This window comes from Psammomys obesus, unplaced genomic scaffold, assembly GCF_907164565.1.
Source record: "Psammomys obesus unplaced genomic scaffold, mPsaObe1.curated_primary_1811, whole genome shotgun sequence".
Lineage (NCBI taxonomy): Eukaryota > Metazoa > Chordata > Mammalia > Rodentia > Muridae > Psammomys > Psammomys obesus.
In genome coordinates, this window is record NW_026596149.1 from 16,836,478 (window position 1) to 16,860,227 (window position 23,750).

The 23,750-nt window shown below is 45.5% G+C and overlaps 1 protein-coding gene across 1 annotated transcript in view; it reads right to left on the reverse strand.

The window, feature by feature from the left end:
• Pfkfb3 (6-phosphofructo-2-kinase/fructose-2,6-biphosphatase 3) overlaps positions 1 to 23,750 on the reverse strand; it is an 85,367-nt gene that overhangs the window by 28,660 nt on the left and 32,957 nt on the right. The window lies entirely within an intron of this gene.

The window sequence follows — 23,750 nt, forward strand, 5'->3', positions numbered from 1 at the left end:
AAGGAACTTCGGGGTGGAGGGGAGCCGTTGTAGCTTCATTTTCCCTTTCAACATGGACCATATCTCATAGACCCGTCTCTCTGCAAGCAGAGACTTAAAAGTAGAGCCCATTCCCACCTCCGTCACCGAACTATAACCCCGGACGTAACTATTGAGGGGCGGCCAGATCCTAAATTCATGTCACTTCTCCCCCCAACCCCCACCCCACACATCCTGCCACTTTTTGTTTGATGTGAGCGTGTCCTTGCTTCTTTTCCCGATTTTCGCGCTTTGCACAGGCTGGCGCTAACATGACAGGCATGCAGTGAACTGCCACAAGCCTAGGGACAACCTAGGGATCTCTGGGGCGAGGACCGCTGCCTGGGCGACCTTGGAGGCAGGATACTTGAAATGTGACTTTAGTGAGTGAAGTCTCAGCGCAGAAGCGCTGCCCTGCCCTGCCTGGAGGCGAGCTGCACACGTCGCGTCGAAGCTGGGCTGTGATTGGAGGCGCCCGCGGAACCCCACACTGCAGTGGAAAAGTCTGCGCAGAGGCTGCCACACGTCGCTCACGTCCTGCATGCTCCGCTGGGAGGGCGCCGGCTCCCCGGCGGCGGCGGCGGGCGCAGCTGCTCTGCTCCCAACCCAGCCGGCCCCGCCTGGGGCCTCCGCCTTCTCCAGCCCGGCTAGCCCAGAAGAGCTGGAGCTCAGAGAGTCGCCCACCTGGCTAGGAGCCCCTGGAAACCTCCGGGCTCTGACCCCCATTCCTGCACCCTACTCTCCCTCACCACCCTCCTCAGAACCTGCCCCAACCCCAGGACAGGTTTGCTGACCGCCTGGTTTCTGGGCTCGGGGCAGCTGTTCAGAAACCCGGTGCATTGCATTTGAACTTGTTTTTCTGCAAATGCCAGAGGTGACACCCTAGAATGCCCAAGGGAGAGTTCCGCTCCACTCCTGAAATATGAGTGGACTGACTCCACAAGGAAAACATCCAGTATTCGTGTCTCCAGGAAGGTTCCCCTCACTGGTGTGTGCAGGGTGACAGACAGGTGGGGGCGGCTGGAGTGTAAGGGTGCATCCTGCCAGGAGACACCCCCACCCTTTCTGGCTTCCCAGCAACCACGGTGCACCTGAACGCTTGTTAAGTTTCTACTAGGTTTTCTGTTTTGCTTTGTCTGAGTCAGGGGTTTCCTATGTAGCCCAGGCGGGCCTCAAGCGTGCTCTTTTCTCAGCCTGGTACCCCAGGCTCCCAGCTGCCCGCTTGAGATTTTGCACACACCTAAGAGCCAGGCGAGTGGCCACATGTCATTCCTTCACCTCAAAGCTCAGAAACAGGTTCCCGGGAGCAGTTCAGGGGGAACGCGGTGGGAATGATACCAATGGAGACCAGTTTTTATCTTTTATCACATGTTTAAATCTCTTGATTTAAGGTCAGTTCTCCAGGCAGGAGGCCACTGAGCTTTCTCAGATGGGGCGCTTTCCCTGCCGGAGTGTCAACAGGGTAGTGGGCCTCCAGAACAAAGACTAAGTCTCCAATCACTTCTGCTAACAGATAGGCAAGGGGAAATGAACTTAAGCCCTCAGGGTTCCAGATAGCTAGGCACAAAGGGAATGTGGGGCATACAGCTGAATTCCTACTTTGTGTGTGTGTGGGGGGGGGGGTTGTCTTTTGAAGCTGTCAGCTTGCAGCCACAGGTAAATGAGAAGGTTAAATGGGTTTAATGCCACACTGCTTAGAAACAACTCGGTTGCAACAACATCCAAAACGCAGCTCCTTAGGTTTTGCTGTTTAGACTTCCTCCCGACTCCTTCCCTAGTTCTGCTACTGCACCCTTACCTTCACCTCAGATGAGGCCCCCTAGGATACCCAGGTCCCCAAGGTGGGTATTATGAACTCAGACTTTTAGAAGACACTGCCAAGAATCTGAGCATTCTTTAGGGCGATGGTCTTACTGCCAGGCGACTCCCATTGGTAGGGCTAGTTGACAATTTCCCATAGATTCTGAGTTACAATCTGTTAAAGCCAAAAGAAAGTACTGAACAATCTAGTCCACATTCCACATCCCTCTACCCCTTATCTGCAGGGGGGAGTAAAGGGAAGATTGGAGATTAGAAAGGTCAAGGAATCAATCGAAGACCAAGGAAGGAAGCAGTTAGGGAGAAAGTTTGCTTGTGGGTGATATGTTTTGTTTTAGTAATGGGGTCTCACAAACTCAGGCTGGCCTTGAACTCCTTATTTGGTCAAGAGCTTACAAACATGAACCATCATGCCTGGCTTATATGGTGCTGAGGACTGAACACGGGGTTTCACAAATTCTAGGCAACATCCCCACCCTGTGTGAGTGTGTGTGTGTTGGGAGGGGGTGTATGGTATGTGTATGTGTGTGTGTATGTGTCCATGTGTGTGTGTGTTAAGGTGATCACATACTTGACACAAGCAGCAGATAGCTGTCCCCTCCCAGGTCCGTCAATTATACACCCACCCCAACCCAGCATAGGACCCTAAGCAATGGAAGATCGGACTGTTATTCGGTCATTTCACCTGGGACAGTTAAGCTGTTTAGTAGGAAAGAGAAAGGCCCCATTGTGTAAATAAACATTAGCACGGCAATTAGCTAAAATGACGCCCTCATATTCACAACCCAGCAAACACCTGCTAGAGTACCCGTTGGGTGAATTCATTGAGCTGGGTCTAGCCTTAGCAAAAAGGTCATGGAAGTGTTTTCCCTCCATAACCTTTGTTCTCTGGCCAGTGTCACCTAACCCTGACCAGTGCTGCCAGGATGTACTTATCAGCATCAGCAATAAGCAACTCCATCTCCTTGCTCTTCCAGCAGCTGCTTAAATGCTGAAACCACACCGGTGCCTACACCTCCTCCCCAGGGAAAACGGGACAGAGGGAACAAGCTGTGGCAGGCTGCGAGCAATCTCATGCTGCTAATTAGACCCAAAGTGTCATTATTTGCTCTCTGTGAAGATCCCACATAGGAAAGGGTAAAGAAAGACACCAAGTAATCAGCAGAACTAAACCTTTGTGATGACCGTCACAACCCATCATCCAAAGGTGACTTTTATTAATAAAATACTTGCAACTTGTATATGAATGGAAATTGAGACTTGACCCTAGCTGCCCAGATGACATAGAAAGTTCCCAAAACCAGTTCATAGATTATAGGTTTATTTATATTTCTTCAAAATGTAGACATTGCCAGGTATGAGAGACCACTACTGGCAGCCCAGAACTCAAGTAGGTGGTACTAGGAGGACCAGAAAGTTTTCCTAGCAGCACTTGGTGGCACAGGTCTGCAATCCTAGCACTTGGGATGTAGAGGAAAGTGGATCTCTGTGAGTTCGAGGCCAGCCTGGTCAGTTCCAGGAAAGCCAGGTGTAGCAAGATCCTGGCTCAAAACAAAAACCAACAAACAAGAAAAGAAAAGAAAACGAAAATTAAAGTCTCCTTCCGCTATACAGAAGACCAGAATGGGCTATATGAGGGTCTACGGCGAAGTGGGGGTGGGGAGGGAGATGGGGCGTATACACTAAGATCTCATCCTAGAGAGAGAGAGGTGGGTGGCACTGAGGATTCATCTTTTCATGAACCTAAAACTGCACTCACACAAGGAAAATCCATTTGTTTTTTAAAAAAAGGAATTCCTTATTTTTCTGCATGTCATTACTTATTTCTCCCATCGGAGTGAAATGTCTCCCAGTCAGACAGTGAAGAAGGTCCGCCAAGGTCACATGCTGGCTCCACATGAATCAACTCAGACTGGGCAATTTACAGGGTTAGGATGCATCTCAGTGGCTGAACACTTGCCTAACCTGTGTGTGTGTGTGTGTGTGTATAAAGGGGAAAATCGAGTCATAAGACCCTTCAACAAATTTCTTTGCCCAGTCAATCTTGTCTTGTTTTTATTGTTATGGGGGGAGGGAGGACTGGGTTGTGGTTGGGGGGGTGTTTGTTTTTTGTTATTTTGAGAATTCTGTTGTGTTGTTGTTTGTAACAGGATCTCACTCTGTAGTAAGACCCAGGCTGATCCTCCTGCCTCAGTTTACCAAGTATTGTTGGAATTATAAGAGCCTCTAAGTCTGGCTTTTGTTGGGTTGTTATTTATATTTATTTTGCTTAGGTGGTGGTTTTTATTTTTTTGTTTTGTTTTGTTTTTCTAAAAGTTTTTAGATTTAGTTATTTCATCCATATGGGTTGCCTGGATGTCTATATGCATGCATGTATGTGCACCATGTTTGTTCCTGGTGCCCTTGAAGGTTAGAAGAACACTCTGGATCCCTGCAACTAGAGTTAGAGATGGTTCTGGGCCACCCTGTGACTTCTGAAAATTGAGCCTAGGTCCTCTGCAAGAACAACAAGTGCTCCTAACCTTTAGGCCAACTCTCCAGCCTAAATTTTTTGATTCTGTGAGACTGTAACTGACTAGTAGCCCAACTGAGCATGAAACTCTCAGCTCTCCTGTTTCGACTTCCTGGGTGCTGGGTGGCAGGTCTGTGCTGCCGCATGCTGCTCTCTGCCATACTGCCCTCCGCTCACTTACTCGGTGTTTTAGAAAAAGCCTCATATTATAAACTGCGTGATCCCTGAACTCGCTATACTCCCTGAGGATTACACTGAACTCTCATTTTTTTTAAATTCTCGTTTTATTTTACTTTTTTTTTTCACTTTACATCCCGATCATTGCCCCCTCTCTCGTGTTTTTTTTTAACCTTTATGTGTATGGGTATTTTGCCAGCGTGTATGTCTGTGCACCATATATGTTCAATGCCCACAGAGTCAACAGAGGATGACAGATCCCCTGTAATTAGAGTTATGGATGGCTGGTAGCCACATTCGGGAAAACTAGAAATCGATGCCAGGTCCTCTGAAAGGGCAGCCAGTGCTCCTAACCACTGAGCCATCTCTCCAGCCCTGCAACAGAACTCTTGGCTGTACCACCTCTACCTACTATGTATGAGGATTACAGGCATGTGCCTCCATGTCTAGCTTATATGGTGCTGGGGACTGAACCCAACATGTCAAGCACAATCAACACTCTACCAACGGAGCTGCACCCCCAGGCCTCGGGTAATGCCTTACATTTTGAAATTAGTTCATGAGACACAACACAGATAGGCATTGAATTCAAGATCCTGCCTCAGCCTCCTGAGTTGTTGGGATTATAGGTGCGTCCTTCCATGCCAGGCAGGGCCAAGTCTTTTATTTTTTTTTTAAATGACACTTTGCTCAGGTCCATGGGACTAAAGCGTTCTGTGGGTGTTTTATGTAACGCGTCACACATCACTCTACTCTGAGAAGGCTTTTAAGTCCTCTGTCAACTTCTTCACCCCATCAAGACACAGAGTATTCTTGTTGATAAAGGTTGGAGGGGCGTGGTGGGGCATGCCTTTAAAGCCTTTAAGTACCCAGGAGGCAGAGGCACTTAGATCTCTGAGTTCAAAGCCAGTCTGGTCTACAAAGCAAGTTCCAGAAGAGCCACGGCTACACAGAGAAACCCTGTCTTTGAGAAACCAAAACAAAACAAAACAAAAAAGTGTTATACTACGCCTTCAGAAATCCTGCTTTTTTGTATATGTATACGCAAAGTCCAATATTGCATAGTTCAGTTAGTAGTGCTAGACCAATGTCAGTTTCATCTTGATAGTTTACCAGAGGAAGTTGAGCAAAAAGGTCATGGTGATATTCCATGTGCTATTTTGCAAATTCTTTTGAGTCTACAGTTATTTCAAAACAAAGAGATAATTTTTGGTTGTTTGTTTTGTTGACAGGAATTCATCATGTAGGCCTGGGTGGCCAGTATTCACTATGTAGACCAGGCTGACCTGGAGCTCTAACCTACCTCTGCCTCCTGAGTGCTGGGATCCAAGGTATGCACTACCATGCCTGGCTAACAGCTACAATTTTTTTTTAATGTTTATAAATGAGTGATAACTCAGTTTGTTCAAATCCTGGGAATTTGCACTTAGTGTAGATTCTGAAGCTGAGGGCCTGGGCTTGACAAAATGATAGTGATGAGCTTGGGTGGTGCCAGGGGCAGTGGCACACATCTGTAATGTCAGCACCCAAGTGTGAAAGCAAGAGGACCAGGAGTTGAAGGTTATTCATCTTGGGCCACACAGATCCTGCCTCATGTCAAAATTCATGTGACACTATGATAGTGATTGCATGTATTGACCTCAGCATGGCTTTTGTAAATGACATTTACGTACATGTACGGATAGATGAAATTCGCATTGATGTCTATGCTACTGGGGAAACCCAGGCATTGTGTAACAGTTTCTGCCAAGATTAAAACATTCTTGATGTTTTAATCAATGAACTGGGGAGTTCATTAAGCAGGGGCTTCAAGAACTCCCTGAAGCTGATCAGATTCACTCCACCCCTGACTCCACAGCTCATCCCCAGTAAGCAGAGCCTAGCTGCAATGAAGACTCTTAGACAGACAAGCTGAGTTGCAAAACAGATTCGGAGAGGAGAAAAGCAGCCTGGAAGAAGCAGAAGCCAGTCAGACTTCCTGCAAGAGATTTACACTACCTGGAAATGGACACTCTCCAACCTGTTGAGTTGCCTGCAGGCTCTCAACAGCATGCTCCAGGTTCCCAGCTTTGTGAGTTGTCACCCAAGCTGGGAAAGGCTCTGAGGATGCAGCTGTCTCTGAGTTGTTTCTGTTGCTGTAACCCTTCTGCCATAGTCCTGTAAGTAACCCCAATATAACTCATTGGTTCACCAAGTTGAACTTTGATAGGTGGTAACCGTACATTGATTTGCCTTGGGGAAGTTCTCTATCTGGTGTGAGTAGAAGTGTATACTATGTATCCCCAGGAAAAGTTTGGTCACCCAACACCAGGATAAGAGCAGAGGGTGGGCATTAATTGAGGGGGATGATGGTTGACTGTATCTAAGTTTGAGGTAGATCTTTGGAGATAATCAGTATCTCTATAGCCTTCACCTCTAAGAACAAGATTAAAAAAGTGGGACCCTAGGAGATGCATGCTAGAACATGGCTCACCAGTGGGCAATGGAGGCTGGGGGTTGTGGCTCAGCTGGTAGAGTGCTTATCTAGCATGCACAAAGCCAGCGCCATATAAAGCAGATGTTGTGCGCATGCCTGTAATCTCGGCACTGGGGAGATGAGGGCAGGAGGATCAGGAATTCAAGGCCATCCTTACCTACACAGTAAGTCTGAAGCTACTCTGGGATACAGGAGACCCTGCTGTGAAAAGACAACACTGATATATGAGCATGATGGTGAATGTCTGTAACCCCAGCACTCAGGGGTCTGAGGCAAGGAGAATAATCAATTCAAAGCCAGAATGAACTGCACTGCCAGACTCTGGGGGAAAAAAAATGTCCAGGCACAGGCACACACCTGTAATTCCAGTACTTGGAGAATACAGCATCATGAGGTCAGTGACTGGTTTAAATAAGAATGGCCCAAAAGGCTCATATGTTTGAATGCTTAGTCATCAGAGAGTGGTACTGCTTGAGAAGGATTAGGAGATACAGCCTTACTGGAGGAAGTGTGTCATTGGGGGTGGGCTTTGTGGTTCCAAAAGACCAAATCCAGCCCAGTGGCACTCTCTCCTTGCTGCCTGTGGATGCAGAGATAGAACTCTCAGCTTCTTCTCCAGCACCGTATCTGATTGCATGGCTCCTTACTTCCCACCATGATGATAACGGACTAAACTCTGAAACTGTAAGCCATCCCCAGTAAATGCTTTCTCTTCTAAGAGTTGCTGTGGCCATGGTCTCCTCACAGTAATGGAACACTAACCAAGACAATGACTACAGAGTGGATTTGAGGCCACACTGCACTACCCTAGACCCTGTCTCAAAAACAATAACAACAAAAACTTCCTGCAACAAAAAGCAATTTTAGGCAGGTATGATGGCTTATTATGCTTGTAGTCTCATAATTTGAGAGGCAGAGGCAGGAGGATCATTGTGAGTTTCTGGCCAGCCCAAGCTACAATGGGACTCTGTCTTCAAAAAGAAGAGAAAAAGGAAAGAAAGAAGGAGGAGGAAGAAGGAGATTACAATGAAAAGGGGGAAGCAATTCCAGAGACCCTCTAAATCTCATAGGCTGAGATAGTCTGCTATTATAATTCAGCCTTAGCCCATCCCCAAAGCTTGCCCAACAGGAATGGAAAGGCAGAGAAGAAACTATGGTGCCAGGCTGGTAAAACGGCTCAGCCAGCAGGCAAAAGCACTGGCCCTGAATCTATGCTGGAAGAAGAGAACTGACTCTGACTCCACACCCACGAATACACACACATATAAAACTCTTCGTGCATGAGTGCACAGACTCAGGGATATGGGTAGTCAAAGTCTGCCTGCCCTAGACAGAACCCAGGCCTGGGGAGAGCACGAACTGCAAAACAGCCCATCTTCTGCTGAGTATGGAAAAGTGAGCCCCGGCGCTGTTCACGGGCATCAGCATTGAGAAAGTAGGGGAGGGCGCCGTGTTGCAAGGCTTGCCTGTGCCTGTGGTGCAAACACGTGCTGTGCTGTGGAGCAACTCCCAGCTGACAAACAGGGCTGGCCAGCGTCCTTCCCCTCCCCTTCCCCTTGTACAATTCTTGACTTCTCTCAGTGGAAAACAGCCTAAAAATAGAGCTGGATCTTGAAAAAAAAAAAAAATGAATGCGGGTTTTGGAAAGCAATGCTAACTAGATGTGGAAGACCTGCTCCAGCTGGGCTGTGTTAATGTGTACTGTTCAGATTAGAGAATGGGACAGTCTGGAATAGCCAGAGATAAGAAAGAGCCTGTTTGATTCTGCATGATGCCTTTTAAGGAGAGTGTAAAGAAATCAAGGTATCTCCAGAGAAGAGCTATCAGGTTGTTCCCTGAAAGAAGCAGATAAAAAACTAGATGAAAGACAGAGAACATGTAGCTCAGTTGGTAGAGTGCTTGTCTAGCATGCACAAGGCCCTGGTGTTCATTCCAAGCTCTGCAGAAGCTGGGCATGATGGTACATGCTTGTAATCAGAGCACTGGGGATGTGGGTGCAAGAGGATCAGAACTTCAATGTCTTCTTTAGCTCCATAACAAGCTTGGTAACTCACAACTATAATCTTATCACTTAGAAGGATCTCCATCAGTTTGGGATCAGCCTGGGCTGCATAGTGAGTTCCAGGTTAGCCTGGGCTGCAGAGTGATACCCTATCTCAACACATCACTTCCCCAAAAGAATAAGATTATAGCTAAAATAGTATCCACTTACAAAGTTACAAGGACTTTTCTTTTGCATGTGGAGGTCAGAGAGCAATGTTTGGAAGTGCGCTTTCTCCTTCCACCACAGATTTCAGGGGCTGGTCTGAGGCCATCAGTCCTGGGAGGCAAAAGCTTTTACCTGCTGACTCATATTACCAGCCCCAGGGAGCTGCCTCAGTGACCAGACATAAGGTTCTAGCTGGAAGGTGTAAAGAGAGGTTTCCTTTGGGGATGAGCAGCAGTGGGCTAGAGAGATATCAAGCATTTACCCTATTACGCTCCCCACAGCACCCAGATCACAAATACGACATCTGGAAATCAAAGCAGCGGGTCTCTAAGCAGCCCTGCAAATGAGGGAATCTATGATTTCTTGGGTGGCCCACACCCTTATCCTACATCAAGCTCTCACCAGTTTTATGACCAACACAAGAGAAGACTCTGCTTTCAAGGATTCTTTTCTGTCTTTGAGTCTGTGAGTACAATCCAGAGTGAGTCTGAGCATATAAAACTGCTGACTGACCATGTAGTGGCTGCGTAGATCACTTTGCATCTCTGCAACAAAAGCTGACAGAAACAACATAAAGGGAGAAGGACTTATTTTGACTCATGGTTCCAGAGATTTTAGGCTACGATCGGCTAGAGCTTTTGGATTGCTCCTAAAATGAGACAGAGCATTATGAGTAGAAGGATGTTGGAATAGGACTGTTTCCCCATGACAGACTGAAAGGAGACAAACAGAGACATGGAGAGATCAGAACTAGAGCTACAGTGGGGATTGGGAACAAGATATACCCTTCCAGGACATTCCCTGTTGATTTTTCCTCCTAGCAGACTCCACCTCCTAATTTCCATCACATCCCTCTAATGGATTCTGAATCTATTATTGGATTTATTCCATTGATGATATCAGAGCCCTCAGGATCCAATCGTCTGGAAAACGTCTTTAACACAGGAGCCTTAGTGAAAAACTGTAGATTCAGACACAACAATAACACAATTGACTACCTTGATAGTCAAGGGAATAGAAGCCCTTCCTTTGACAATCCCCTTGAAGCCATCCTTGCTAGTAGGAATTCACAGAGAGAGATTTGAGGTTCACACCCCAAGCAGAAATAGTACATTTTTTTACTTCTAATTTTTAAAATGTATTTGTTTTAGTGTTTTGAGACAAAATCTCATATAGGTTGGCCTTGAACACCAGATTGTCTTGCCTCCACCTTCTGAGTGCCAGGATTATAGTCCTTGAAAAAGCTGTTTTTCTGTGGCCAAAATAAGATAACGTGACAAAAGCAAGTTAAGTGAGAAAGGTTTATTCTGGCTCATGGTCCATGAGTACATAGTCTGTCATGCAGAGAAGTCACAGCAGCACTTTGACGAAACTGATCACATTCCGTTCACATCCAGGAAGAAAGAGCAGCAAGTTCAGAAGCTCTGCTCAATTTGTTTCCTCCACTTACATAACAGTGCAAGGGCTCATCCCAAGAATGGAGTCACCACAGTGGCTATCAAGGTGAGACCCACAGACATGTCCAAAGGTCCACCTCCGGGGTGATTTTATGTTCTGTCAAGTAGGCAGTTAACACTAACCACCATAGATTATTTTCAATCACACACAACAAAAAAGAAGAGGTGAGATGTGCTCAGTGATGTAGCACTTACCTAGTACATACACAACCCTTGATTTGATCCCAAGAGGTGGGAGGGAGGAAGGGAAGGAGTGATCGAGGCTGGGAGAGAGATGTTTCCTATTTGCACATTCATATTCAAAGCACCACTACACAGCTCTTACATATGAATAGGAAGAAGGCAGAAGGAGCTCGTATTCACTGAAAAATGAATAAACAAGTAAGGTGTGATATATGGAGATAGTAGGATATTGCTCAGCCCACAAAAGGATAGAGCTTAGAGAAGGCTCCAGAACATTATGCTAAGCAAAACAGGCCCATCCCAAGTGTGTGAGATTCCACTTGTCTGAGCTACTTAAGGAGGCAAAAGGTAGAGATGAATGATGGATGCCAAGATCTGAGAGAGGACGGAAAAATGAGGGGAGAGTTTCAGTCTTGCAAGATGAGAACATTCTAGAGCTCTCTTGCACAATGAAGCAAATATACTTATGCCCAAATATACTTATGACCTGAACACTTGCAAATATTAAATGGGACAATTCTGTGTCATTTGTTTTCATCACAATACAAAGATTCTGAAATTGCTTTTTAGCATGAATACCAATACTCTTTTAACATACCAAGGGTGTGAGACACAGAAGAGAGGAAAAACAGTTCTACAAGAAGACATGACTCTTCCTGTAAACCTGTGGTCCTGGATAAAAAACCCCACATCTGCTGAAATGTGTTTTTCTTTGATAAATACTGAACAATGGTGGGAAATTAGAGAGTTCAGCAAAGTCTACCTGTGAGATAAGTGTTCTGGACCAAACTCATTTCCTGCTTTTTATCTGTGTTCTTTGTTTTTGTCTGGTTTCACTTTTGGTTTTAGTTTTGGTTTTTGGTTTTGGTTTTGGTTTTAGTTTTATGAGACTGGATTTTACTATGTAGTTATCCTGGAACTCAGTACATATATCAGACTGGCATTGAACTCTCCACAATCTTTTTCAGTCTTCAAAATCCAAGTGGTAGGATTTCAGGTGTGAGCTACCTTGTTCAGTCTTCTCCTTGATTTGTGTTCTGAAGTGTTTAGAGGCAGAGAGATAGGTATATGGGTGGTTAGATGGCTAGACAGAAAGACAGACATTAATTACAAAGTAAGAGTAGCATGCTAACGTTTGTAGACTCTGGGTAATGGCTATCGGAAATGCTTTGCCCTATTTTGCAATATTTCAGTGAACCTGAAGTATTACAAAATAGGAAATTAAAACTTGAGAATGTTAAAGTTCATGTGGAACACAAAATGTCAACATCTCTGAACGTTCCCCTCAGAAGACTCTTCCCCGCCTTTAGATACCATTGATCTGATCAGAATTTTTATGTCTTAAATGATCAATGAACAGAGACACCTATAGTCTCAGTCATACAGCTGTAATATCAGTACACAGTAGGTTGGGGCATGAAGATTACTATGAGTTTGTGCTAGTTATTTTTAACTGTCAAATTGATAGAACTTAGATTCATCTGGGAAGAAAGTCTTAGGATTTTCTTCTAGATCAGGCTTGCCCATTGGTATGTCTCAGGGGACTGTCTGATTATTAATTGATACAGGAAGATGCAGCCCTTTGTGGGTGACACCAATCCATACGCAAAGGATCCAGAACAATGTAAGACAAGAGCAATCCAGCTGAGAGCAAGCAAGGATCCATTCATTTATTCTCCCTCTGCTCTCTTACTGTGGATATGATGCTTTAATTCTTGACTTAGGATAATTAACTGTAACCTAAAATATAGGTCAAATAAGCCCTTCCTTATTTAAATTGCTTTTTGTCCAGATATTTTATTGCAACAACAGAAATGCAAGTAGAACAGAGTTAAAGTTCAGCCTGGGCTAAATAGTTAAGTTCCAAGCTAGCCATGTCTACATCAAAACAAACAGGTATTTCAGCTGTTAATGCTTTAATGCATACACAAAGCCCCAGGAATCCATTTCCTGCACTTCACAGTGCAGTTCTCAGGGGCTGAGGATGAATAATCATCAGGAGGTCAAGGTTAATCTGGGTTACATGAGACCCTGTTTCAAAAAAAAAAAAAAAAGAGGCATGGTGGTGCACACCTTTAATCCCACCACTTGAGAAGCAGAGGCAGGTGGATCTCTGTGAGTTCAAGGCCAGCTTGGTCTATGTAGCAAGTCCAGGACAGCCAGAGATGCACAGAGAAACCCTATCTCAAAAAATAAAAACAAAACAAACAAACAAACAAAAAAACACACACCAAAAACAAACAAACAAAAGATAGAACAGAACAAATCAAAACAAATAAGTCTATAGCTCAATGTTAGAGCATCTGGCTGACTGGCAAGCCCAAGGCCCTGGGATTCAATTCATAACACTAAAAACAAAATGTGACAGATAATAATTAATATATTTAATTGGTCTTGCATTTGCTGGCAACAATAATTAAAAGACCTTCGATGAGTGAAACCCGTGACATCTACTTCCACCACAGTGGCAGAGGATTTGCCACTCACCATTCACTGAATATTTTGTAGCACCATCTAAGCTGGGGTGGCATATACCACAGTGCTCCTGGCTGTCAGGAGGAGCAGAAAAAGACAACTCTTCCCAAATTCATGCAACACTTTCACATTCGTCTTCCTGGCCAGGCTGTCACAGCCCACACCTATGTGCAAATAAAGGGACAAAATTTGCCCCCTAGCTACCTCACTGCTCAGAATTCTTCTACTGGGAAAGAGGAAAAAAAAATGGATTCTGGGTGAATGCTAGCAGTCTCTTCCAGTATCACTGTCCTATAAGAAAGTATTTAACAAACACACACACACAAAAACAAAACAAAACAAAAACCTGTTTTTAAGGCCCACTCTGTTAGATCACAAGTCAATGTGTTAGCCCACTCCCAGCTGCTTAGGCACCTGATATGTCATCATTGGCCACTGCCCACAGGGGCCCCAGGATAAAAAGACCCCTGCCTCTTCACTCTCTTGCTCTCTCCCCTTCTCTCCCTCCCTCCCTCTCTTTCTTTCTCTGCTTCCCTCTCTCCATCTTCATCCAATAGACTTTTTCATATTATAGCTGCTGTATATATATGACATCATTTTAAAATACTAACACACTAAATGAGATGGAGGGCACACCAGACCTTGTTAAAATGGCAAAGAACTTGATACTAGATCGTGGGCTTAGGGGAAAATCTTATGCTATTACTCTGCTAAAGACAGAGCAATAAATGTTGGGCTCAGACCCAGGACAAGCGGATGAGGTACCTTTTTAACCAAAGTGGATCTGGCTCCCAGCTTCTCCCAGCATCCCTCAGTCCCTACGTGCTATAGAGTGTGGCTGACATAGCCTTACCCTCTACCCTAAACATTCCAGCCCAGAGGTGCGGGTGTGGGGGGGTTGTTTCCCTTCCCCAGAGGATCTTCACCCACCAAGAGCTGCTCCCAATAAAACTGCATTTATAAACTTTAACTTGGCTTCAATTGGCTCATTTCATTAGGTGGAAGAATGCTACTGACAAATTGCTATACCCTTAGATCACTGTCTCACTCAGCTCTCGTCAGAGAAGCTTCTTACAGTGCATGGGAACTAACACAGAAACCTACAACTGGAAAATGCGAAGAGACTGGGAAATTTTGGAATACTCAGTCCTAAATGGGATGTCTTCATCAGAGCCCTCCCCTCAGGGTTCATGGACCTGTGTAGAAAAGAAGACGGAAGAGCCAGAGGTGATGAATGACTCCACTCCAAAGAAGCCATGTCTTCCAGACACAACAGGGCCAACAAACATATGAACTCACAAAGACTGTGACAGCTTGCACAAAGTCTGCACAGGTCTAGACTGACAGGGTCCCGGGACCGGGAAGGGGGTGGATTCCCACCCCTAACCAAGAAACTATATACAATTGATTCCCACTGGCAAAGGAAAAATCAGTTTCCTCCGATGGAGTTTTGCTCGGTATATGAGGCATACTTTAGGGCAGGAGTAGTTGGCCAACATAAAATAAACTCAGTGACGTGGGCAGTGGTGGTGTACTCCTTTAATCCCAGTGCTTGGGAGGCAGAGGCAGGTGGATCTGCTCTACAGAATAAATTCTAGGACAGCTTTTTATTTGGTTGTTTTTGGGAACTAAAACTGAGTTGACCTTCCATGAGAAGACTAGACATATTGTTAGGGTACTAAGTTCCTTGGGAGTTTCCAGAGAAATTCCCCTCTGCTAGACCCACTGGAAGTCCCCAGGAGGAAGAGTAGGTATAGCCAGGAAGGACATAATCTCCTAAGCCAAGGGGTTGTCTGAGCATGTCTGACATATATGTGTGTGTGTACATATATGTCTCTGTGTATGTACATATATATATATATGTATGCACACACACACACAGGGTCTCTGCAATTCCACATTCTGACACATCCTGCACACATTGCTATCAGCAGCATAGAAGGAAGGCCATTCATTTTGTCCCATACTTCCCTTGAGTCTGCCAGTGTTTGGTTGAGGATTATGGAGACAGATGCCTATGGGTCCGTAAGAATCCACAGCATACTGACTGCACCTGCTATGAAGCAAGTGGGGTCTCTGGAGACTTGGGAAAGACATAGCACCAGCTCTACCCTCTGCCCTCCTACCCTGGCCTCGGACTTCTGACCTGGCGTCAGACTTCACTCCCATTTGGGCATGATCCAGCTGAGTCAGACTGACATCCCTCCCCCACACCAAGGCTCTCACTTTTGGCCTGTGGCAGCAAAAACAACAGAAGAACAAGCCCCCCCCCCCCCCCCAGCCGGACGAAGTCTTGCCTCACTCAATCAAAGGCTGAGTTTCTGGGCTCCACACTGGCAATGGCTGCTCTGCCTACCCACAGTGCTTCCAAGTGAAACACAGAGCCACGGCATAGTGTCCCAGTCTGTGAGAAACTGGGGAGGCAAAGGTCTGGCCTTTAGGAGACTGCTAGTTATCCTTGCAGAAGCACTAAGCCAGACAGACAGCTGTACCAGCATGAGATACAAAGCTTGTTTCTGACCGTTAGATGCCCTTCCTTTCTTCAACAGGAGCCTCAACCCCTGTCTATCTGCTCTTACACTGCAGATGTTGGGAGCCTTACTCCTTTCTGTAACCAGGCCTCAGTCAGGACCGATGGAGAGGTGTGCATGTACACATGTATGGGTGCTGGGAGTGGGGGAAAGTAGAGATGAGACGAGAGAGAAAGGAGTGAGGACTGGCTGGTCTCTGGCCAGAGAGACACCTTGAGCCAAAAGCAAGATGTGAGGAAGTCAGAAGCTAGAAACCGGGACTGTTTTTGCTTATTTGTTTGCTTGGTTGGTTTGTTCGTTTGTTCAAGAAAAGGGTCTCTCTATTAAAACCTGGCTGGCCTAGAATTTGTGGCAATCCCCCTGCCTCTGCTTCCCTAGTGCTGGTATTATAGGTGAACCAGCATACTTAGCGGGGACTCCAATACTCATCTTCCATTTTGCTGCGATTCTTATATTGTTATGGGAGAATATACAAGCATAACATTAATTGTTATAATGTCTTTAAACACACAGCCCAGTGGGGTTGAATATAGTCACATTTTTCTGCTACAAGCACCTCCACCACCTATCTCTGGGACTTTTCCCATTTCCCAATTGAAACTGTGTCCCCTGTGCAACTCTACAACCCCACCCCCTGCCTTGACCCCTGCCCCTTCCAGCCCTGCTGTGATGGTTAAGCTCATTATCAGTTTGACTGGCTTTGGAATCACCATGGAGACTGCTGTGAGGATGCTTCCCTGTTAAAGGTTTAACAGGGGACAGAAACCATCCTGAGTGTGAGTGGCTCCATCTCTAGGGTCCTGAGCTGAATAAAAGAAGCAAAGCTAGCCAATAACTAGCATCCATCTCTCTCTCTCTCTCTCTCTCTCTCTCTCTGCTTTCTGGCTCACACACCTTCAGCTATGGCCTTTAATCCTCCAACAGTGAGCCAGAATAAACCCTTTTGCTCATATTGCTTTGATAGTTATCACATCATTGAGAAAGAGCAACTAGTAACACCTAGGAATTCAGGTCTGGCCTCCTGCCTCCTTCCCAAGGGCCCGGATCAAAGACAAACATAGCATTCCCCACCACGCCAATGCAATGGTTTTTAAAAGTTCAGTAATGAAAATGGTTTGAATGTTAAGAAGCTGAATCCCCACCCCCACCCCCAGTTCTAGCGATGGAACCCAGGGCCTCCAGAAAGCATCCCCCAGAATTCTTTGCCAGCTGAATTACATATCCTGTTCTCAAGATGGCCACATGCCTGGCTGTCACTCCAGTCACGTAGCAGTCATCTCAGGACTTATAAAGCTAGAACTAACACTGGGGTTGAGCCCTATGCCCCTGAAGCAGATACCTTTGGATTGGCCCTGAGCTTCAATGGAGAGAATTCTGAGCCTCTCTGTTCTGGTAGCCTGCATTGTGTGTGTGTGTGTGTGTGTGTGTGTGTGTGTGTGTGTGTGTGTGTTTACACCTTTCAGAGCTGACTTTCTGATAATCCTACCTCTACTTCCTCAGTGGTGACAAGTGTGTGTCACTATGCCCATTTCATGGAGTTCTTGGTATTGAACAGGAGCCTTCATGTATGCTAGGCAAGCACTCTACCAACTGAGCTACATTACCAGCCCTACTGACTTGCTTTCTACACACTCAGAAAACACTGTCTCTCTCAGCGGCTTTTGCTCCTTTGTCTGCCTCTGCAGGGTGCAGACAGCATGTCTGGGGATGGGTTCTTTCTCTTGTCCCTCTTGTGTCCTCACAGCAGCTCCTTAATTGTCCCCATGATTGGTAACATTTCTCTCTGGGTACTTACTAGGGAATTTCCAGCAATCCCTTGCCCTTAGTTCCATCTCTTATAGACATGAGTCTTTCAGCATAGAACAAATCTAACTGATGCACATCAGAAAGTTGGGTTGTCTTTCTTTCTTTCTTTTTTTTTTTTAAAGAAAAGATCAGGCTGGCCCTGACCTTCTACAGATCTTTCTGTCAACACTCCAAATTGCTAAGTTATTAGGTATATTTTTTTACATCCTTAAAATAAGATGATGCCGACGGCACTGCAATTCCCTACACTTGAGTTGAGTTCCTGAATTAAATCCTTAGTTCCCTCTCCACTGCAACCATTGCTGGCACCTCTAGGCCCGTGGGATGTCGGAATAGCATCAGGAAGTAGCTAAAATTATTACAATGAAGAAGGGGTCAACATGGCCTATGGATGCAGCATGGCTGAGAAAGTCATGCACAAATGTAATCCTGAACTTGGGAGGCTGAGGGAGGAGGTCTGCTATAAGCTCCAGACCAGCCTGAGCCATAGGGTGAAATCCTGTCTAAGCCTGATCTACAATATAAAACCCATATCTGGCACTGATATCGGGTCAAGGAACCAGCGGCTCAACAGGTCACAGGCCCCAGAGGCAAACCAACTACTGTTGTTCCAGTAAATGAGCATAGTATTAAACTGACTCCTAGTTAGGTATCCTTATACTCATAGATCAGTGTATCTCTCGATGCTCATCACAGAAGCTCCTTTCTGTAGCAGATTAACACAGACACATGACTTGTCAAGGTTAAGAGAATAAGAGACTGTAGACTGCTGAGCCTTGAAAGGACATCTAAGTCACCCACCCCCTCCCAAGGTTTGGGGATAATTGCAGAAGAGGGTTCAGAAGGACTGTGTGTGCTAGAGGCAGTGGGTGACTACGAGGAAACAGTGTTGCAGGACAAGATACAAATCCACAGTGGTTGAGACAGCTTGCATAAGACTTGCACAACCTCAAGCCAGACCAAATCGCAGCATAGAGAAGAAATATGGGCAGGAAATCCCACCCCTAAAGAGCTATTTGGTAATTGGTAGCTGCAGGGAGAGGGAAAGTCTGCTTCCTTAAAGAGTAAGGCTCCCACTAGGTCAACCATATTCCAGTGGAAGGCTACTCATGCAGGAGAGCATGGGCAGCGCCACATGTACTCAGTGTATTTGGGAGAAAAACAAAAGAGGACACACACAGTTGGATGAGTAGAGAGGTAAGGATGGATCTGAGAGGAGTAAGGGAGGGTGAATATGATCAAAATACATTGTGTGCATGAAATTATCAAAGAACTAATGAAGAATGAAAAAACAAACTTGCTAAACTAGAAAGAAAGGAGAGAGAGAGGAAGAGAAAGAGAGAAGGCTGGGGAATTAAATGTCTCCATTTCCCAGGAATTATCACCATATGAAGAGCAGCTTGTATTTCTCTCCTGTCTAGAAATGTACATTACACCTGGGAACCAGAGAGATGCAGCTGGTATGTGCATAAAACACACCAAGATGTTGTGCCCAGGCTGTCGCTAAATTACTAATTCTTCTGCAGGGCATACACCTTCATGCCCCGCTCTGCTTCTTTCTAGCCATTTCTTTGTTATCATTTGGTATTATCCTGGTTTGTTGTTTTGGAAGAAATTGAGACAGACACTCACTTTGTAGCACGGACTGGCCTCAAACTCAACAGCAATCCTTCCTGCTTGAGGCTTCCAAGTGTTAGGATCACAGGCCTGAGCCACCATATCCAGCTTCAGGCTCTTTCTCTTGTCTCCGTCAGCAGGACACCCAAGATCTTAGGTTGGAAAACAAACCCAACAAGGCCAACGCCTTGGCTGGCAAGCCGCAGATATCTCTAGGCCAATGGGCCTGGGAGATGAGCCAGGCTGTGGAATCCCTCACCCAGCAGAACTTGAGCTGCATGCCTCATGTACCCTGCCTGCCTGGTGTGATGTCCTCCGCCAGGTGCAGCCAGCATTGTAAGGCAGAGGGGAAATGGAACTTGTTTATTGTTTACTAGTGGTGATTTTTCTAAGAACGCTGAGGCTGGATTAAGAAACAAGTTAAGGGAAGATAAGGTGGGTCAGCCAAGTGTTAGTTTCTTCTTGTAAACAGGCCTATGTCAGTACAAGAATCTGACTAGAGATATGTTAGACCAGCATGAGCCACATGAAGCCTCACTTTTCAAATGAGACTATTAGGATCGCAGGGGTCTCCAGAAAAAAATGGGAGCTTTGGAGAAAGGTCAACCTGGTCAAGTCTGAGATTAACTTTTTTGGTAACTTCCTTTAAGTCACCCAATCTTAGCGCCCAGGTTTCTTTTTATAAATTATCTATTATTTTGCTGTCTCTACATTGATTGTTTTATTTAAATAAGGCCTCCCTTTGAAGCTCAGGCTAGATTTGAACTCACAATCATTCCACCTTAGATTCCCAGATGTCCACTCAGACCTTAAGTCTGAAAGCCTATCCTAGCCTCATGTTTGCCACCACTTTCCCGATGGCCTCTCCAGTCTGTCTCTGTGCACAAAGTCTAAGCCAGGAAAAGACCATTTTTGGTCGTCTCCTCTCCTTCCCTTCCCTGGAAACTACCATTGGCTCCCTATTGCCTCCAAGACCGATGTGAAACTTCAGTGCTCATCAAATGGCCTCCACAAGGGAAGCTCGGGCCTGCTCTCCTCTCCTCCCTCTCCCTGTTTTATTTCACCTTATTCTGAGACAGAATCTCCCAGTGTAATCCCCACTGAGGATGCTTCTCTACCTAAGTACTCGGGGAAGGCTCCCTGGGGGACGTACTGTGAGGTGAGTTGGGAAAGAGAGCAAGTGGAAGCATGGCAGGAGCAGGATAGAGGGGATGTACCCAACAAACAACAAAGGTCGTATCAGGGTACGTGAGAATAGCTGCAGTGGGTGAGGATTGGTGGACAGGAAGCGTCTCAGTGAGACTGAAGAGGTCAGGAAGGTACGGGAGCTGGCCTGTTTCAGGGAGAGATAGATGTGCCCCAGCATCCTACTCACATCATGGGGCTCTATTGATCAGTTGCTCCATTCCCAACACCTTTGCCCTTTCTCTCTCTTTCTTTCTTTCTTTCTTTCTTTCTTTCTTTCTTTCTTTCTTTCTTTCTTCCTTCCTTCCTTCCTTCCTCTTTCTTTCCTTCTTTCCTTCTTTCTTTCTTTCTTTCTTTCTTTCTTTCTTTCTTTCTTTCTTTCTTATATGGCCTCACTATCCCAGACTGGCTTTAAACTCATTATGATGACTGTGGTAGTTTGAAAAACAATGCCCCCCATAGGTTCCTATATGTGAATGCTTAGGCACTAGGGAGTGGCACTATTTGAAGAAGGATTAGGAGGATTAGGCCTTGTTGGAGGAAGTGTGTCACTGGGGGTGGGCTTTGAAGTTTCAAAAGCCCGTGCCAGGCCCAGAGTCTATCTCTCTGTCTGTCTCTGTCTCTCTCTTTCTCTGCTTGTGGATCAGGATGTAACTCTCTCAGCTACTGCTCCAACTCCATGTGTACCACCATGCTGGCTGCCATGATGATAATGAACTAAATCAATTAAATTCTTTTTAAAATAAACAAATAAGAGCTGCTTTGGTCATGGTGTCTCCTCATAGCAATGGAACAGCGACTAGGACAATGGCCTTACATTTTGATCCTCCTGCCTTCACTTTCCAAGTGCTGAGGTCATACACATGTTTATTCAGTGCTGGGGATGAAATTCACAGCTATGTACTAGACAGATATCAAGTGAGTTCCATCTCCTCCAGTCCCCATCTCAGGTTTTTTGGATGAATGTTTTCATCCTGTTTCCCACAGGTCACAAGGAGACTTTAAGAAACAAACAAACAAACAAAAAACCCTGCCTATGTTTTGATATCTAAAGAGGTGATGTAACCTCTCTGATCCCTGTACTTTTTTTGCTCCAAGTCAGTGTGCTGGAAATTGGGTTTCTCGGGGCTCGACCAAATGAATCCATTCCCATGGATTCCTGGTTCTCTTGAGGAAGCTGAGGAACCTGTTGGTGGAGGAACTATCAGGTGACAGGGCATGCCACCGGGGCATTCTGGTGTTTACTGGGGAATTCCTTCGTCTGAATGATGTAAAACACAGAAAGGGAGAATCGAATTTCCTACATTCCGGATGTGCCAAACTAGATAAGCCAGGGATCTTCGGGGGATGAAAGTAATGACTGAGATTTTCTTAGTGCTTTGTCAGGCCTGCCAGAATTCTTCTAGCCCTGTGCGGAAGCCACACGGAGATTAGACAGTTTATCAGTAAAATCCCTTGGAACTTCACAAGTTTCTCATTATCTTAAGGGTCATCGGGGAGTCAGTGTGCCTTTCCAGGCCAGAAAGACGGTAGAGGAGAAAGGCCTGAGGCCCTGTGGTAGGTCAGAGGTATGAATGAAGGGAAGATCTCCTCAAAGCTAACTCCAACTACTACCAGTCCCCCTCCCCATACACACACTTTGTTTTTGTTTTAATGGGAGAACAGTGTCTCATGTAGCCAAGTTGTCCTCAGACTCATTATGAGGATGAAGATGGCCCTAAACTTCTGGTCTTACTGCCTCCATATCCTGACTCTGGGATACAGTCCTCAGCCACTTTGCCTACTTTACCTGCTGGGAAAAGAACCCAAAGCTTCATACTTGTGAACTATATCTCCAGCCCTGGTTTTGTTGACATTTTTGTTTTTTATTTGTGGATCTTACTATGTCACGCTGGTTGGCCTGGAACTTGCCAAACTGGCCTTATAGAGGTCCATCTACCTCTGCCTCCCAAATGCTGGGAATAAAGTCATGCCCACACTGGCTTTGACTTCAATGTGAAACCAAACCTGTCTCTACTTCCTAACTGCTGAGATTACTCAGCTGGGAGTACCAGCCCTGGAGCAGCCAGTATCCTGCTCTATTCTTCTACACCTTATTACTGGGAAACAGGTCTCTAACTGAAAGTGGAGATAGAATGGCGGCTGGCAAGCCTAGGGAACCCTCTGTCTCCATTCTTCACATCACTGAAGGTACTAATGGACTCAAGACTCACTGATTGTTTTTGCAGATTTTAGAGCTTTGAACTCTGGCCCTCATGCTTGTGCCCACAGAGCCATCTGCCAGCTCCACCTGCCTTTTTTTTTTTTTTAAAAAAAGGTACAGATTTGGGAAGGTCAACACCCCAATCTCAAGATACCCCTTCACAAGCTCCACACCCAAAAGATTATCACCTCTGGGACCCACCCCTTCAAGGGGTGGGCCATCCCTAAACCCCAGATTTGATTGGCTCAGGCTGTATTAACATACCGTTGCTGCTCCTCTGAGACATTTTTGACTCTGAGAAGAATAAGGTCCATCAGATCTTTTGGGTTTTACATATTTAAAGATAGTTAATAATTGTATCCATAAATGGTCTAAATACTGTAATCAAAAGACATAAATTTAAACAAGACATGGTGGTGCAAGTCTGTAATCCTAGCAGTCAGAACCTTACACAGAAGGAATGGTGCATTCAAGGCCAGCCTGTGCTACATTCGGGGTTCCTAATTACAGCCTAATTACATTACAAAAAAGACTCTATCTCCAAACAAACCCAAAAGACCATAGTTTTAATAACAAGTCTAACTATATAAAGCATACTTTAGGTGTGAAGACAAAGTGAAAAAGATGAAGGAAAAAAAAAAAAACACATAACACTAAACAACAGAAAAAGAAGCTGCTACATAAATAGGAAAGAGAACGCCAGAAGACTATCTGCGAGTCCAAAAAGGGACACTTTGTGATAAATGGCCATTTGGAACTTCATCTCTGTTACTGTGATAAAACACTCAGACCAAAAGCAGCTACGGGGAGAAAAGGATTTACTTGGCTTGGACTTCCAGGTGACAGCCCATCACTGAGAAACGGAAACCATGGAGAAGACTGCCTGATGGCTGGCCCACAAGCTCATGCTCAGCTACCTTTCTTACAGCACAGGATCACCAGCCTAGGAAATGGTGCTGCCCACAGTGGGCTGGGCCCTCTTCTCTTAATTAACTCAAGACAATTTCCCACAGACATTTCCCACAAGTTGGTCTGATCAATGTCTCAATTGAGACCCCTTTCTCAGATGACTGTAGGCTGTGT